The 16,054-nt window shown below is 40.5% G+C and overlaps 1 protein-coding gene across 1 annotated transcript in view; it reads left to right on the top strand.

Annotated features, from left to right (window-relative positions):
* The window catches only part of LOC136875003 (suppressor of lurcher protein 1), a 1,553,195-nt gene that overhangs the window by 598,240 nt on the left and 938,901 nt on the right, over positions 1–16,054 (top strand). The gene's annotated exons all lie outside the window — the stretch shown is intronic.

A 16,054-nucleotide genomic window follows, 5' to 3' on the forward strand; every position in this document is an offset into this window, starting at 1 on the left:
CGCCACAACAAGAACATAGTGCTCAATATTTTAATGCATACAGACTCCATTCTATTGCGTTTTATCCTATTTCACTAGATGGAATTTAATTCCATGCATCCACAGTTTGATTTTTAAAATGTTAAATTGTATTCGCAATAGTTTTGGATGTCCTAATGCGGGCCCCGCTTTTTTATTGGGTCTTTCTATGTACAGGAATTTTAATTTTAATTTGAATAGCTGATGAAGGACGTCCGCCTCTGTGGTGTAGTGGTTAGCGTGATTAGCTGCCACCCCCGGAGGTCCGGGTTCGATTTCCGGCTCTGCCACGAAAATTTGAAAAGTGGTACGAGGGCTGGAACGGGGTCCACTCAGCCTCGGGAGGTCAACTGAGTAGAGGTGGGTTCGATTCCCACCTCAGCCATCCTGGAAGTGGTTTTCCGTGGTTTCCCACTTCTCCTCCAGGCGAATGCCGGGATGGTACCTAACTTAAGGCCACGGCCGCTTCCTTCCCTCTTCCTTGTCTATCCCTTCCAATCTTCCCATCCCTCCACAAGGCCCCTGTTCAGCATAGCAGGTGAGGCCGCCTGGGCGAGGTACTGGTCATTCTCCCCAGTTGTATGATGATAGCTGATGAAGGAAATGTATATAGATTACTGAAACATGTACTAGACTTATGTAAATAAATATAAATAATTAATATTTAGTATTGACTAGGCGGACCATCCACCTACATATTTGTTATCCTCCAAAGGTTCAGTTATTTCTGAGGAAAGTTCACGTGCGAGGAACTTAACACTATATCGTGGGTTCATTCCTTTCGTGAGGGATTATATATCCCAGATGTTAATGCACTGAAAATAATTCTGGTTTGCATTATTGAATAAAATCGAAAATGAAATGGCGTACGGCTTTTATTGCCGGGAGTGGCCGAGGACATGTTCGGCTCGCCAGGTGCAGGTCTTTTGATTTGACGCACGTAGACGACCTGCGCGTCGTGATAAGGATGAATTGATGATGAAGACGACACATACACCCAGTCTCCGTGCCGGCGAAATTAACCAATGATGGTTAAAATTCCCGACCCTGGCGGGAATCGAACCCAGGACCCCTGTGACCAAAGGCCAGCACGCTACCCATTTAGCCATGGAGCCAGACATCGAAAATGAAATATATTATTACTCCTAAAGGAATATATCGTCCTTGCGCCTGCAAAATCCGCTGTGATACTGTAATATTGTGGGAGAAATACTGTCCCGCGGCACATATATCATCAAGAGCGAAAATTCTTAGGAATTACTCACACAATATTGAACCTTAAGTGACAGAACCTTACCAGCAAAGTTCTGAGCGGAAATACTTCACACAGAGGATTTAGCAGGCGCGACGGCGATACCCCAGTTTTACGGCTGGATGTCTTTCATTACACCAAGTCTATGAGGAGGAAGGTACTCACCATTATGTATTTCTGTGGTGGCATATGTATTGTGGTGTGTGTAGGTGAAAGGATTTGTATTAAAACGAAAAAATACCCAGTCTCTGAGCCAGGAGGAGTAATTTCATCTATAGGATATTTTCACACACCTCCTTTTTACCCTTGAAATGGATACGAATAAGTTTCTTCAGGTATTATTCCTGCAAAGCAGATAATGGTTCGTAGTAAAATGTAAATCCACAGCCTGTTTCGAGCCATTCGACCGGCTCAGGAAAGGAATGAATGAAGCCCCATCTAGCGGCGAGGATAGGAATTGCGCTGGTTGCCGAAGCCTGTCGCACTACTTTGGGGCAATGACTGACTGACAGATGTAAATAAGGGTGTATTCTGCCCGATGGCAGGTCCGAACCGCAGAGGTGTGCCTGAGCCAGAGTTGACGTACGATAGGGTGGTCTGTTTCTTTCCGCTCCTCAATTCCCTTACCCCCCCCCCCAACAGCGCGTGGCAAACCATCCAAATCTTGACCACGCCCAACGTCGCTTAACTTCGGAGATCTCACGGGATCCGTTGTTTCAACAAGGCTACGACCGTTGGCACTGGCAGATGAAATGAAATTATATAGGTGAGATGGGAGGGAAGACCGGAGTATCCGGAGAAATCCAGCCCCACCTCCGCTTTGTCCAGCACATATCTGACATGGAGCGACGAGGATTTCAACCAGCGGTGAGAGGCCGGCGTGCTGCCGACTGAACCACGGAGGCTCTAATCGTCCATACATAAACGAAATTTATTACGTTTCCGCACACATTCTAAGGGTGAAATCGGAGATGAAAGGTCAGAATTTACCCACCTAACACCACAGAGTTAAAAACCCTGGCCGGGCCGCGAATAGAACCTTGGTCCCTAATTTCCAGCGGTGGGCACGTTGTACAGACTTAGACCTTTACGGTCCGATGCCTTTCCTGACCCCAATTCTCTTCGGAGCGATGAATTCACTATCGCGTGTCTCTATGGTGATTTATAGGGAGGTGTGTTGTATGTAAATGAAGTTGAGTATTACAAAAACATAAAAACCAAGTCCCTGAACTAGAATAATCAAATCGGTTAAATCCTGGACGGAGCCGGGAACAAAACCCGGGACCCTCTGAGGCAAAGACTAATATGCTGACCACTCAACCAAGGGCAGGAAGTTGCAATAATAATAATAATAATAATAATAATAATAATAATAATAATAATAATAATAATAATAATAATAATAATTGATGCTACCATTACCTCCTGTAATTAATTCCAACCCTTGAACTTCACCGTTCTCTATGTCCATTTCAACGTAGGGTAGAAAATGAACTTCAGTAAACTGGCCTCATAATTCCTCTTGCTTTCGCATTTGGCTGCGAATCTATTGTAGCCTGAGCGTGAAGGCAAAGGCGAGGCCAGAAGTGAATCTATAACCTCCAACCTTCGGCCCTGCTACTCTACCCCATTATCGATCGAGGGGCCCCAGGGAGAAGTTTCCGCCCTACTCCTCGTGTTGTTTTCTCAAGTTACAATTTTAATTCAGCACTCAATTCAAGAACCGTGGTAGGTTAAAGAATTCATTGTTTACTCACTACCTCGTTTGTTGTAATTAGTGCAAGTAAAAATGTTTTTAAACATTATAGAAAGATTCCCTAGTCTGATAAATTACTGTTAAGTACGTTTCCGTGTTTTTTAAAATGTTTTACAAGTTGCCTTACGTTGCACCGACACAGATGGGCTTCATGGTGACGATGGTATAGGAAATGGCTAGGAGTGGAATGCATGCCACTGTGGCCTTAATAAAGGTCCAGCCCGAGCATTTGCCTCGTGTGAACACGAAAACTAACGGAAAACTATATATGCAGGGCTGCCGACAATGGGGTTCAAACTCACTATCTCCCGAATGCAAGTTCATACCTACGTAACCCAAACCACGTGGCTGTTTCTGTTGTTTTATATACAGTTCGCTGATATTTCGAATATATTTCAGTATTCTATATCAAACAGTAGCGGCTGGTGGTGTCTGAAGCTGGGTGTTGCACCAAAATTTTCAGTGTCACATTGTTATAGCTTACAGAAATAAAAAGAAACTCTATTATCTTTAAGTAATGAACTGCATTCCTACTTAAACTATATTATCTGGCGATTAAAACCCAGGAAATAAGAGGCTAATTACATTACAACTACAGTTACCCTTAATAATAATGTTATTGGCTTTACGTTCCAGTAACTATCTTTTTACGTTTTTTTTTCGGTATGTCGAGGTGCCGGAATTTAGTCCCGCAGGAGTTCATTTACCTGCCAGTAAATCTACCGACACGTGGCTGACGCACTTGACCACCTTCAAATACCACCGGACTGAGCCAGGATCGAACCTGCCACGTTAGAGTCAGAAGGCCAGTGCCTCAACCCGTCCTAGCCACTCAGCTTGGCACGTTACTCTTGCCTCACTTAAATAGAAAATCTGCCCTCCTGTATTTCATTGAAGCAAGATGTTGGTAATATTGTGCGTGGTCTGGTATGACGTGAAAAATAAATTACCCAGCAAGTTGGCCGCGTTTAGGGTCGCGTAGCTGTGAGCTTGCATTCGGGGGATAGTGGGTTCGAACACTACTGCCGGAAGCCCTGAAGATGGTTTTCCGAGGTTTCCCATTTTCAGACCAGGCAAATGCTGTGGCTCTGCCTTAATTCAAGCCACGGTCACTCCCTTCCAACTCCTAGTCCATTCCTATCCCATCATCGCCGTAAGACCAATCTGCGTTGGTGCGACGTAAGGCAAAAATTGTAAATTTAAAAAATGGAAATGAAATTATCTTTGCGAGAGAAGAGGAAGTAGGAATGAAATAATCTCTGCAGAGAGGCGCAATCTAACGGGGATATTTGGAACTGTTCCTCGGTAGGGGACTTGCTAGTCTCGTGCAACTCCCTGAGACCGATACTGGCGAGCATGCTACCTGATGCTATACAGGCTCAGGCTCGTCCCTGCTGAGGTATATTGCGCCGTGCTGTCCACTAGGGAGTTGCCGTAGCAAAACAAACTCCCTGAGTTTGATTCGAAGCCAGCAGTGTTTATTGGTCAGTTACGAAGCATTAGTGCAGCAACGATAAAAAATGGTTGAATTTAACACGTTTTAGAATATATGTTAGCTTTATTAAACTAAAACAATGCCGTAGAAGAAAAGAGGACAAATGAAGTGTAAAATCATCAGGAGTTGTGCAACACTGCAACAATACCATGCACCGCCCCTGATATCAAAGCGGGTGATTAACTCGCATCTAGTGGTATACAAGAGTTGTCTTGATGAAGAATACTGTGATGGTCCAAACCTGAAGCTGAAAATAACATTTAAAATAAAATCAAACGTAGTAACATAATAATAATAATAATAATAATAATAATAATAATAATAATAATAATAATAATAATAATATAAAGTAAATGCTATTTTTCTGCACCTCTTTTATCTTTAATAATTTCATTCTTGGAATATAGCACCCAGTTTGTAAGCTTTAAAAATAGAGTTCCTTACAGTTTCATTGTTAAATCTGGCGTACCTCAAGGTTCGAATTTGGGGCCCCTATTGTTTCTGCTATTTATTAAGGACATTCCTAACGGAATTGGGTATTATAAAATATGGCTATTTGCTGATGGTGTATATATATGGATCGATTAATTGTACCTCTTTTTGTTCTCCTTCTTGATCTGTGTACCGTCCAGGTTCGGTTTTTCCCTCGGATTCAGCAGGAGATCCTACCTCTACCGCCTCAAGGGCAGTGTCGTGGGGCTTCACTCTCTGGGTCGGGGGATACAACTGGGGAAAATGAACAGTACCTCGCCCAGCCGGCCTCACCTGCTATGCTGAACAGGGACCTTGGGGGGGGGGGATGGGAAGATTGGAAGGGATAGACAAGGAAAAGGGAAGGAAGCGGCCATGGCCTTAAGTTAGGTACCGGTACCATCCCGACATTTGCCTGGAGGAGAAGTGGGAAACCACGGAATACCACTTCGAGGATGGCTGAGGTGGAAATCGAAACCATCTCTACTCAGTTGACTCCCCGAGGCTGAGTTGACCCCGTTCCAGCCCTCATACCACTTTTCAAATTTTGTGGCAGAGTCGGGAATTGAACCCGGGCCTCGGGGGGTGGCAGCTAATCACACTAACCACTATACCAAACAGGCGAACTAATTGTATCTCAGATTGTATAAATATTCAAGATGATTTGAATTACTTTGTATAATAGGGAGAGAAGTATAAATAACCGTTAAATAAAAACAAATGTAAGAAAGTCACATTTCGTGAAGAAGAATGCTATATCTTTTCCATATTAAATCAAAGAAAATTAGTAGGAGTGCATGAAACTAATGATTTGAGGGTATTGTTGTCGAATGATTTAAGTTGTGTTTCTCATATATATAAAACTGTCGGTAACGCATGCAGAAATCTTGGATTTTTAAAAATAAACTCACGGAGATGAAGCAAAAAGTCAATATTTATTTATATTGTACATTTTTAAGGTCGACTTTGGAATTCGCATCAGTTATCTGGAGTCCTTCCACAAAGAAACACACAAGCATAATTGAAAGAATCAAGAAGAATTTTTAAAATACATATATTTCAGGCAACCTGGGGAATACTTTCAACATTTATCTTATCATAAACTTATTGATATATTCGGTTGTGAAAGGTTAGATTATAGACGAGATTTGCAAACATTATTATTCCTTTATAATCTTATCAATAAAAAAATAGATGATACTGAATTATGCAGCAAAATATTATACTTCTAGAAAACCAGCAGACAAATTCAGAAAATATTTTTTACTGCGAGCTAAAACAGACAGTCACAAAACCATTACCGGTAATTAAAATTTAATGAACTGTAATAAGGAATTTATTTCAAACTAAGCTTGTGTACTTTGTAATAAGTTAATAGCTAAAAATCAAATTAAATATGGAATTACAGTAGTAAATCAAGGAACAGTTAAAAGACTTCAGGCATAATTTCGACTAAAATTTTACTAAAATTGAAATCCATTTATGCTAAGAGGAAAAAGTCTCACCGCTGGGTTCAGTGGTTCAAATCGCGGTCACTCCATGTGAGATTTGTGCTGGACAAAACATCTTTCTCGGAAACGCTCTCCAATATCACTTCATTTCATCTGTCATCCGTTAATCATTGCCGCAGAGCAGTGCGACAGGCTTCGGTAGCCGGCACAATTCCTATCTTCGACGCTAGTTGGGCACTTCATTCATTCCATTCCTCACCCGATTCAAACTGAAAAGAGGCGGAGGATTTTTTATAGTGAAAGGAAAGTTAAGTGATAACATAACAAATATTACTGTTAAAATCAGAGCAGTATCTATATATATAATAAGAGTTTTGTCTGTACATTGCTCAGAATTTAAAAATAATTGTATTTCTGTATCGGTCATATCCACAGTAACAAGGAAATGCACTTTTAACTTTTCTGTAATTTCTGTATGTATGTATGTATGTATGTATGTATGTATGTATGTATGTATGTATGCGCATCGCAAGAAAACGGCTGAAGAGAATTTAATGAAAATCAGTACGTAAAGTCGGGTAATGATACACTGCAATATAGGCTGTAAATAATTTTATTCACATTGAGTGAAATGGTAGTTTAGGGGAAGGCCTAAAATGTAATTCTAAAATATTTGTTACTGGTGGTCCTATCGGTAAATACTACATAACTAAAGGTATATAGAATTACCAATCATTTATGCCTTATGCATTTTTACCGTACCGGCTATGATAACACAGATATTCATGAATTTGTATTTTTGTTGCTAAGTCCGTATCAACGCCGAGCCACGAGAGAATGGATTAACAGAATTTAATGAAAATCAGTATATAGACTTGGGGAATAAGAAACTACAGTCTAAGCTATAAACAATTTTATTCGCGTTGGATGAAATTGTAGTTTAGGGGTGGGCGCCTAAAATTTTATTTTTAAATACCTATGTTATTGGTCCTATCGAAAAGTACTACATAAGAAAAGTTATAGAGAATACAATTTCCAATCATTTACGTTTTATTCAGTTTTACCGTACCGTTTATGATAAGAGCGGTATTTCATAGTCGGAAGTAAACCAAAATGTGAAGGTGTACAACATCGAAGGCTCATAAAATTGATCAACAATAACGTTACATTGACCATTGTTTGTTGTGATATTTTTTGTCTCTTATGCTGCTACTCATCTCCGATAGATGGGATTACTACTGCGTACCGAGTGTAACAGCCTGCCTGAATATTGGCGGTAAATATCTGTGGAGTTAGATAACTTTTTTCTTTAGCAAATGTAGAATACCAGAGCGAAGCACGGGTACATCAGCCAGTCTTTCATAAAATAGATGTCGAATTCCACTGCCTGCAAGTCATCTTTTAGAATGAGGGATACACTTCTCGGATGTTACAGTTACGGCGGATATCGGTCAGTTTCCCCACATTCCGCAAGGATGTGTGCTACGGTCAGATGATCACCATCCCCCGGTGGCAGCCATGATTTAGTAGCAAGTATGAAACCGAAATCTGTCAATTTTAAAAATGAATACATGTTATATTTTATAATTTAGAACACAGAGCTATTCTGAGTACAGAATATTCTACATCCTTTATCCATTAGGCAAGCTCAATCGGGCAGAAAATTCTATTTCTTAAGCTCCAGAACAAGATGTGCAATATGAAATTAACCCAGAGTGAGAAGAATACTTTTAATGGACGCCGTTCTTTATATCCCGAGCATGTTACTCTATTTCCATACTGAACGTAGTCTGAAGTATATATTTTTACCAACTGTGACATATACATATTTTGAATAATTATTTTTCAGAGTAAATCGATGTTTTGGTGTTCATAAAACTACAAATGAGGGAAAATAAAGTAAATCAAACTGCCTAGGAACATGGCATTATTCATCCACAAGGGATACATGTACTGTATATGTAAATATCACAGCCACACATTATGCAAACACGTATCATATATTTTTTTAAAAGCGAGAGACTCTCACGAAGATATATGTACATGCAAATGAGCACACGCATTAGGCTTCTGTGATAGGGATATGGCTCAGGTAACACAATCTGGTCTTCCCTATCATGAGTGTTCGCTTACACTACAGCTATCTCTACATAGCTTAAGTACCACAGAATTAAATGTTAACTTATTTCAGCTGTAAAGCGTATGCAAGTTTCTGTGCTAGTCTAGGCCTGAACCAGGCTAGATATATAAATTCGTCCACGGGTCAGAGTTCCTCTAAAAAGTGATCCACTTTCTTAAAGTTCTCAAGGCATTGTACACTGACGCATACTTCAAGGTCCGTATTGTCCGCTTAGGAATTAAGCCCAGAAGAGACAAATATTCGCTATGAATTTAGTTGGAAAACATGAACTGCAGGTACTCAATTATTCAGCTGTAAAGAATAAAACACTTATTGTGTCACTAAAAAAATATGATCGAGTATGACCCAATCAAGGTACACATACAAAATTATACTCGACAATTAATGTAAACACTTTACTAATTAATGACTGGATATTTTCAAAAAGTAGGCGGGCCTTCAGCTGGCAATCTTTGCCTGGACCGGGCGATTTCCCAGTAATCTTGAGCGACAGATTTGACGTATCATTTACACTTCCCACGATCCTACTGCGCTGGCGTAGCAGGGAGAGAGATGATACTCCCACGTGGTGCGTCTCAGTTGACGGGTAGAGGAGTCCTAAACGGTTTGCCGGTGGACTTGAGGGAAATAAAATAAATAAGCCCTGTGATCTATCCCATTCTGTCTTTACACTCTTCAGCTTTATCGTACTTCACTTTACTGCCACTTGTTTTCGTGGAAATAATCAGTTTAACATGCCGTATTAAACATTTGAATACAAGTATGCAACTTCGCATAAATTAGTGAAGGAATCGTGAAATCGATTATCAATTACCGTGCGAAGAACTGTATATGCAAGTAATAAATATTACTCTCAGTCATAGCCATCTATCAACGTCTGCTCATTTCAGTTGACCACCGGCCACAAGGATTAGACTGCACGGTTGGTAGATAACGTAGTCTGACCATCCGTACCTTTACACTTCCGTCACGCTGATATCGGTAACGCACATTTCAAGATGACCCCCCCCCCCGTCATAAGACATATGCATGTAAAAACAAAAAGTTTCTTAATTAGGACCAGAGGGATCAACTACTAGCAATTCATAGAGTTACGACTAAAATTGCAGAAGACGTGATTTTCGATAAGATCTCTCCCTAGCCGCATAGCCTACTTTACCATGATTTGAGACGCCTTGCTTTAGTGGATCGAATAGCTGTAGCATTATGGGATGATGAGAGAGCCCAGAGCAACTCAGACGAAAGCTGAGCAATTTGTCGCGTAATTACGATACCTAATCCCACAGACCAAGATAGGTTTAGTGTTGACTCTGTTCAAAGGAGCAGCGTTCTATCTAGGGTATGCTTATAGCACACAAGAAGGCATCTGAAGGGATGAATTCAATTCTGTGTAAATATCATACCTTGAAGGGGAGTCATGACTGGAAAGTTGCTATTTTTGACCACAAAATCGAATATTCAATTTTAACCTTCAAAATCTCCTAACTCTCCCTCTTTCAAATCTCGTAATCACTTTCGCTCTAACGCCCTAATTGCCGCATTTAAACGGTAGGGGCACGGTTATATAGAGCAAATGCATGGCTTCAAAGTTCTTTCGGGCTAACATCTCAATAATCCCGAAGAAATACATTTACCTTGCGGTAGTCCGGCTCCATGGCTAAATCATTACCGTGCTGGCCACAGGGGTCCCGGGTTAGATTCCCAGCAGGGTCGCGAATTTTATTCATAATTGGTTAATTTCTCTGGCACGGGGGCTGGGTGTATGTGTTGTCTTCATCATCATTTCATCCTCATCACGACGCGCAGGTCATCTACAGGCGTCAAATCAAAAGACATGCACCTGGTGTGCCGAACTCCTCCTGCGATCTCCCGGCACTAAAAGCCATACGCTATTTCATTTCGCCATTTCATTTACCTTGTCTTAGGCCTAGGGTACGCATTAAGAGGAGACAGATGTCTGAGGGAGTAACTTACAGTCCAGAGCAGGTTTAAGGGAAGTGTAAATGGCCATTTTGTTGTAAATTTTTGTTTTTTTTGTTTTTATGCAGGAACACTATTTGGAATTTATAGATTAATTTGGTGTATGGTTTATTAAATTTAGTTGGCAAGAAGTTTTAAAATTTAATTTAATTGTTTGCATAGGGTGTTTTTAGGATATATGATAATAATATGATAAATTTCGCGTAATATGCATTTAGTTGTTACAGAAACTTGTCAAAGAGTTTTGTCTTTTGTTGCACGATATCGGTCACAGTAGGCTCCGCATAATTTACACTCGCAGTTATCGTCCGGGTCATGGAATTTATCTGTTAGGCATATCCGATGATGGAAACCGTGTACGGCAAATCTTGTCAATGCATGACGTAGATCATAACTGGCTTGTGCCCATTCCCTATATATCATCGCATCCGTTGAATAAAACTCTGGCCATATCTCTGGTCTCTTCTTATTGAGTTCCTGCAGTACATCCAAGTAGGCTTTGGTAGCTGGTAGAAGCCGGTCGAGACGGAGGTCTTCGATGAAAAATTGCTCTCTTGCTAGTACATATGTAAGTCGGGATAATGTGTACTTTGACAGACACAGTGCTCTTTTGAGGAAGTTGGCTTTGACTTTTTCTATGTCTTCGAAGTTTTTTTCTTTAGATGTGTCCAGATGGTTTCCAGTCCATATGTTATGATGGGAGCAATTTTGAAGCGAAACAGTGCGGTAGCTGTGGGCAAGGATAGTTGTCTTAGGTTCTTTATGCTATTAATTGCCGTCTTTGCTGCGATGGTTCGTTCTTTTATGTGAAGGTCATAGACATCTCCACTCGTCTGAAGTGTAATTCCTAAGTATTTGAAATGCGGAAAGTTCTTCAACGGAATATTCATATACATGATAACGTCATTTGCTGATAGTCTTCCTCCTCTTCTGAATGTCATTTTTACCGTTTTGCTACTATTTATAGTAAGCTGATTCTTTTCTGCCCATGTTGTAAGTTTGCTGAAGGCTGTTCGAATGTTTTCCAAGTTTTGTGATACAATGACCATGTCGTCTGCATAAGCGTAGATTTTCACATTTTCTGTGTCTATTTCTCTAGGTATTTCTGCGGTGGCAATTATGAAAAGGAGAGGACTCAAGGGATCGCCTTCTAGAACTCCATTTGTTTGATTCATAGGGTCTGTTGTGGATACTCTATTGTCTATTACTATTTGATTGTTTGATAGGATATTTTGTATCAATCTTGTTACTTGGTTATTTCCAACTATTCTTTCTAATATCTTCATTACAAGTTTTATATTTAACAAATCAAAGGCTTTTGTGAAGTCTATAAATATTGCATAAAGTTTCCCTCTTGGTAGTTCCAACGCTGTTTCTATGTCTTTCTGCAAGCAACTTACTGCTTGGATTGTGGATTTCTGTTTGGTGAAACCAAAGTGTTGTTCAGGGATTGCGTGAGATGTCATTTTGCTAACTCTTTTGGCCAGCAGGCCTGTCAGAATTTTCAGTGGAGAGCATTCCAGAGCTATCCCTCTGTAGGAGTTCGGGTCCCTGGAATCCCCTTTTCCTTTGTATAATACCTTCAATGTAGATATCCTCCATTTATCCGGAATTTTTCCTTGTCGCAGACATTCATTGAAGAGCTATGTCCATGTTTTCGTGAGTTCTGGTGCTGTTTCTTTTAGATGCTCGTAAAAGATATCATCTGGTCCGCATGATTTACCATTCTTTGAGTCGGTGATTTGTTTCCGTACTTCGTCTATTGAAAATGGAACCACTACTCTACTTCTTCTTGGTCTTCTTTTGCTGGACGTGTTTCTCTGTCCTGAAGGACTTTCCTGAAGTGTTCTTCCCAAGTTTCGAGTGGGAGGTACCTAGGGAAATAGGATTGCTTCGGCATTAAGGCCTTGTACCATTTTTGTTCGGCTCGTCGGATGAGTTTCTTTTCTTCTTCTGCCTGGATATATAGAATGTCTCAATTTCCATAAAACCTAGAAGGCTAAGGTTTAATTTAATCTTAGTGAAAACCTTGCTGCAAAATTGGTAGGATTGGTACAAAAATTGTGGTTCTTTTTTAAGTTGTGCAAACCGAGCTCGATAGCTGCAGTCGCTTAAGTGCTGCCAGTATCCAGTATTCGCGAGACAGTGGGTTCGAATCCCACTGTCGGCAGCCCTGAGGATTGTTTTCCGTGGTTTCCCATTTTCACACCAATCAAATGCTGCGGATGTACCTTAATTAAGGCCACGGACGATTCCTTCCCACTCCTAAACCCTTCCTGTCCCATCGTCCCGGTAAGTTCTATCTGTGTCGGTGCGACGTAAAGCAACTTGTAAAGAAGGAAATAATAAGTTTTGCATGCAATGTTCTGGGTGTCGAGCTGAAGTGTCGGGTTCGAACCTACTGTCTCTCGAATGCAAGTTAACAGCTACGCATCCCTAACCAATCGGCCAATTCACTCGGTATGACAATAACAAAAATGATAATAATAATAATAATAATAATAATAATATTAATAATATATATTCGCCATATAAGTGTACAAAGAGCGTAGTTGTGATACACTATAGGAGCTCGTGTTGGCCGTTGGAAGTAGAGGATGAAATGTAATACAGGCTGGGAAAAATAAAACTGGCCCCATAAAATGTTTGTAATAGGACATGAGTTTGAATCTTGTTAATGAACATCACACAAGATGCTGGAAATTGTCTCATCTGAAGAAATGTAAAGCTGAGGATCCAAAAGTGGTGACTCCACTTCACTCAAAATCCACAGGTAGAACTCAAACCGCAAAGGTACTTTTGGACGCTGTAACGCATACCTAACAGTAAGTTTGCAAGGATACAGATGCAGGTCCTTTTTTATAATATTTCGGCGTAACGATCTCTTAAAGCCCTCTTGCACAGATAAACGACGTTAAGATTTCGTCGGACTTCATTCCAGACTTTCCTTCTGTTGAAGAATGTTTGCTGGTGTTTGAACTCTTTTCGGATATTACGGTTTATATTTGGTACAGAGCCTGTTTCAAGCAGGCTTTGTTGGATGTTTTGCCAAAACACTTCCAGTTTTGAACTCTTGCGCAAACAGTTCCGCACAGATTTTCCACGAATCGTGCTTCGCATAACACTCAACAATGATCACCTGCTGTTTTATCGTGAGCACCGTGTTGTGTTGCATTCAACTGGTCACTCTCACTCACTCAGCGACGTACCCGGGAGATGCGCATGCGCAGACATGTGACAGCAACCAATTGGTGCATCGAAATCACGGTTTCCAGCATTTCTTATGACGGGCAGTTCTCCTGTTCATTAACAAGGGTCAACTGCATGTCAATTTTATAAATATTTTCCGGGACTTTTTTTTTGCCTACTGGGTACAAAATTCAACAGTGAATAAAATGGGTGACAAGATATTAGAAGACTGATAACAACAGTCACTGAGAGATTTATGAAGTCCAGGTGTACTCTATCACTTCTGCGTTCTCTTACTTCCGCTAGGTGGCCTCACTGTTGCTATTAGAAAAACTGACCCTTAAAAGACGGGTAGGAAGTATAATTCATGTAATTAAAGATCATCTTTCATTAGATATACACAATAAATACATCCCAGTATCAACCAGTATATACGATGGTAATTGGTAAAATACATCTAACAATTCTCTCCTTCATGTATTTTAAACGCAGACGTCTATTTGATCACGACTTCTCAGCTTCAAGTTGGAGGGCGTTCCAGATGCTGGGCGTCACAAACTCCTGTATCTGAAGTGGGGGGAAGGAGAGGAAACACGGTTTTGGCACAGAGCCTGTTCGTGTGACAGACCGCTTACTCGAGCTTTACGATGGAGTCAACAAGCACTGGAACTGTTAAGTGTTTCTTGACCGTTCCCGTTGCTTCTGTATTCGAGTCATTACCCTCGCTAAACATCGGATCTGCGCGAAGACTGCTGTTCTTACGGAGTTATTAGAATTATACTCAATATCTAAGTCTCCCCGTGTTAAGAGCTACTATAAGGCACATATTGAGCATTCACACCGGATTCTGGGTTTGTTTAATTGATCAATTAATTCTGAACGGTTATGTGAACGAATCCGATCCACGAAATTTCACTGTAATATTTATCACAAATGGAAGACAATAAACGATTTTACTCAATAAAAGTGTAAAATCTGCGATGAATTAAGGAATACCGTCGTTACTAGAGAAATATCTAGAGAAATATGTATACGTACTGTACCAGTAAAATAGCCCGACTTTAAGATTTTAATTTTAACGTAAGCATGAAATAGTTCTCAGGGCGAAACTGGATGGACACTAGCTATGGCTTGGTACAGGAGGCAGGGTCCTATCTACAAGAAAAATATTAATCAGATTGAATAAGAGTTTATTCATGAAATGCATATCAAATTGCACATCACCTCATTGTAGATAGGGGTTGTCTTCAACATCGTCCTTTTAATGGTCCGGGTCTCCAGCTCACCGGGCCGAACAGGCTGGAACACGTTCCGGAAGGTGCCAAATACTCCGTTAAGATGAGGCCGGAACACCCAGGTTGGTCGTGTATGAGTAAGTCTCGAACTTCCGATATTCTGGATGATCTCTGATGGTCTCTGACAATGTTGCAGGTAATCACTCATCACCTAAGTCCAATGTGGCTGATAGACTCAATGTCCACAAAGACTTCGGAAATGTGTTCTTCGTCACTCGCAGAACTTACAAGTCAAAGTTCATAAAGACCTTGAATAATTGGTTTCTCACCACTGTCAAAATTACAGGTCACTGTCCATAAACACTTTAAAGAATTCGTTCCTTAACACTCGCGAAATTGACAAGTCCATGTTCATAAAGACTGAATAATTTTAGAGTTCATCACTGGCAGAAATTGCAAGTCAATATCCACAAAGACTTTGAATAATTTTAGAGTTCATCACTGGCAAAAATTACAAGTCAATGTCTGTAAAGACTTTGAATAATCACTGTCGAAAACCGCAAGTCAATGTCCATAAAGACTTTGAATGATTTTAGAGTTCATCACTGGCAAAAGTTACAAGTCAATGTTCATAAAGACTTTGAATAATTTTAGAGTTCACGCGCGCACAATTGATAAGTCCCATATAGCCGTGATGGTTTAAGTTCCTCATGAAGACTGTAACTACTCGAAGATAGCCTCTGAAGACTACGGCAGCGTGTCGAGCCAGGCTGAATACTCAGCTGTGACTGACCGATCACGCTAAAGTGAGCCCTCCTTATATTCGGTTTGGGGGTCTCTACGTTATCATATAGCGTGATCCCTTGAAGCTGGTTATCTCATGAATCCCTCGACGGATTTACTTGAGATTCACGTTTTGCGGCGTTTATGTGATTCCCTTCAAAATTACATGTCGCTCAAGTCGCTACCATAATTATTAGAGGAGTTTTAAAATTTTCTTAATTGAATGTTCGTGAAGGTGTGACGCTCGAATCCAGAACATACCAGGTCAGGCCAGCTACACATGG

The sequence above is a fragment of the Anabrus simplex genome, chromosome 5 (genome assembly GCF_040414725.1).
Source record: "Anabrus simplex isolate iqAnaSimp1 chromosome 5, ASM4041472v1, whole genome shotgun sequence".
In the NCBI taxonomy this organism is placed as follows: domain Eukaryota; kingdom Metazoa; phylum Arthropoda; class Insecta; order Orthoptera; family Tettigoniidae; genus Anabrus; species Anabrus simplex.